The sequence below is a fragment of the Calidris pugnax genome, unplaced genomic scaffold (genome assembly GCF_001431845.1).
Source record: "Calidris pugnax isolate Ruff unplaced genomic scaffold, ASM143184v1 scaffold10, whole genome shotgun sequence".
In the NCBI taxonomy this organism is placed as follows: domain Eukaryota; kingdom Metazoa; phylum Chordata; class Aves; order Charadriiformes; family Scolopacidae; genus Calidris; species Calidris pugnax.
In genome coordinates this window covers 3,449,452-3,452,733 of record NW_015090795.1, presented here as the reverse complement: position 1 = coordinate 3,452,733, position 3,282 = coordinate 3,449,452, and positions in this window count along the sequence as shown.

The following is a 3,282-nucleotide window of genomic DNA, read 5'->3' as shown; positions in this document are numbered from 1 at the left end:
ACACCCCCTGCACCCCACACACCCCTGCACCCATCCTGCACCCCACACCCCCCTGCACCCATCATATAGCCTGCACCCCAAATCCCCCTGCACCCATCCTGCATCCCACATTGTATTTCATTTTAATCAGTGTGAGCTCAGTTTTTAGGATTTCAGAGGCACAAGAGAGCTGGCGAGTGTTATATACTTTTATATATATAAATATATATATTTATATTACATTTATAAGGTAGCACGCAGCAACATCTGCAGCCAGCCCGGCTGTGTCCTCATGGCTATACCTTCAGAGCTGCACTCTAGAGGTCCCAACCCCCCCATGTTATATTGAAACATGTTAAACATTTATATATAAATATATATACACACACATATAAAATCCAGGCTGGGTGGAGAGTGGCTTGAGAGCAGCCCTGAGGAGAAGGTCTTGGGGATGTTGGTGGATGAGAAGTTGGACACAAGCCATCAATCTGCACTCACAGCCCAGAAAGCCCCCCCTGCACCCTGGGCTGCATCCCCAGCAGCGTGGCCAGCAGGGCAAGGGGGGGGATTCTGCCCCTCTGCTCCACTCTGGGGAGACGCCACCCCCCCCCAGTGCTGCCTCCAGCTCTGGGGCCACCAACAGCAGAAGGACATGGAGCTGTTGGAGCGGGGCCAGAGGAGGCCCCGGAGATGCTGGGAGGGCTGGAGCCCCTCTGCTGGGAGGACAGGCTGAGAGAGTTGGGGGGGGTCAGCCTGGAGAAGAGAAGGCTCCGGGGAGACCTTGGAGCCCCTTCCAGTCCCTCAAGGGGCTCCAGGAGAGATGGGGAGGGACTCTGGATCAGGGAGGGGAGCCATAGGACAAGGAGGAAGGGTTTGACACTGAAAGAGGGGAGATGGAGATGAGATATTAGGAAGAAATTCTTGATAAGACCCTGGCCCAGGTTGCCCAGAGAAGCTGTGGCTGCCCCATCCCTGGAAACACTCCAGTCCAGGCTGGATGGGGCTTTGAGCAACCTGGTCTGGTGGGAGGTGTCCCTGCCCAGGGCAGGGGGTGGAACTGGATGGTCTTTAAGGTCCCTTCCAACCCAAACCACTCTGTGATTCTATGGCACCTGTCGCTCCGTTGAACTAAAGTGTTGCATTCAATGATGCAGAAGGTCCTTGACCTAAAGAGACACCTGGCATGTTGGTATTTTTGCAATTATCACACCAATTAGTGCTTGGTGCCTGATTGGGGTGGTGCCCAAGGGTGTGCCCAGCAACGCTCCTTGGGAAGGGCTGATAAGAGGAGGATGCTCTTTGAGGCACCCACCTGGGCACTCCATTACCAGCAGGTGAAAGGTGGCAAAATTTAAATTAAAAATAAGGCTGTGACTGCAAGGTTTCTATTTTTAAAAGTGCATTTTGCTCTGTAAAAGTGGCATTTGCATGTTGTCCCCCTTCAGACCCCAACTCTTCGACCCCTTGGGCTGCCATGAAACGATGGCAAGTGATGTAAAATCCACACATGGAGCGACTGGAGATGAAATGGTCCAAGTGCAGCCTTTTTTTTGTGAAAACTTGAATTTGTGAAAGAGGATCTCAGAGCAGCACAAGGGGGAGCAGCCGGGGGAAAAGGCTGCCTGGGGACACAACAGGCTGGGAACGGGAGGACCTTTCTCCCCCCTGGGGACCTGTCCCACGGTGAGATGATGGAGCCATGGGGGCCGAGCCATCAAACAGCATCAAACCAACACAGGGGGATTAATTTAATAGCGGGGCTGGGGGTGCTCACCTTTGCCAAACAGAGCCCACGGGGAGGGGAGACCCTCTCCCCCTCGGAGCAGTAGGGCTGGCTCGCTCCGCAGGCTCACGCCAGAAAAGATTCAACATCTGGTTTTAGGAAAATTTCCTATTTTATTTTTTTTACAGGCCAGGGATGAGATCCGGAGGCCCCCCCCCCCCCCTCCCAAAAGTCGCTCGCTCCCTCCTGCTCCTCCCTCTGGTGTGAGACAATTAAGCTGCCCCAAAATAACACACAATTATTTTTGGAGCCCGTAGAAAAGGCACGGGGTGCTCCCTGGCACCGCTCTGTCATGGATGCCAAAGGTGCCAGGGGAGGGGGGCAGTGGGGATACCCCCCACCAGAGGTGCCCAGCCCCACATCTCCATCCCCATCCCTCTCCCAGGGTGTTTCAAAGAATCACGGAGTGGTTTGGGTGGGAAGGGACCTTAAAGATCATCTCGCCATGGGTAGGGACACCTCCCACCAGACCAGGTTGCTCCAAGCCCCCTCCAGCCTGGCCTTGAACCCCTCCAGGGATGGGGCAGCCACAGCTTCTCTGGGCAACCTGGGCCAGGCTCTCACCTCCATCACAGTCAAGCAAGAAGGAGAAGGGAGAAAGGGAGGATGAAGAAGGTGGAGGGCAGCAGGCAGAGGACGGCCTCGCTCATCACACTGGTGGCTGCTGCCTCTCCCCTCGCCGTGCCGCAGGATGGCAGCAAATGCCACCTCTAGGGCTGGGGAAGGGTTGGGGACAGACTGTACACACCCCCCAGCCCCCTGCAGCCCCCACACCCCAGGGCTGTCACTGCTGGGTCCACCCAGCTCCAGGATGGAGCTCTCTGTAGCCCCTCCAGCTCCTAAAGGTTGAGGATCCCACCCAATTTACACAGGAGCGAGCTTTGAGCCAGCTAATACCTCTTAAAACAACAAAATAAAAATGAAAATTGGGTTATAAGAGAGAGTTTGGTGAAAAAAAAAGTAATAATTTGCTTAATGCTGAGTAGAGATCAAAAAAAAAAAAAGGAATCTGCAAAATGGGAATTATTAGGAAAGGATTGAAAAACGAGACGGGGATTATTATACCACTGTATAAATTGATGATTCACATCCTGAACGCTTGCTGTGCTGGTGGCCCCGTGGAAAAAAGAGTGTAGAAGGAGGGATAAAGGGATCAGGGAAGAGGATCAAGCAGATGGATGGATGGATGGAGGGATGGATGGATGGAGGGAGGGAGGGAGGGAGGGATGGATGGAAAGAGGACACAGAAGTAAATGTAGCAGCTTCTCTACGAGGCACAACTGGACTTGGGCTCCCCATCTTCGAGAAGAGAAAACAAAAAGGGAAATGACTGAAGTCTAAAAAAATGATAAGCCATCTAAGTGAACAGGGAACGGTGGCTTTTTGTCTTTTTCTGTATATGGCATGAAACTACGGCTCGTGGATTGAAAATACACGGGGCTTGAGGGTGAGGGTGGTGAGGGCCTGGCCCAGGTTGCCCAGAGAAGCTGTGGCTGCCCCATCCCTGGAGGGGTTCAAGG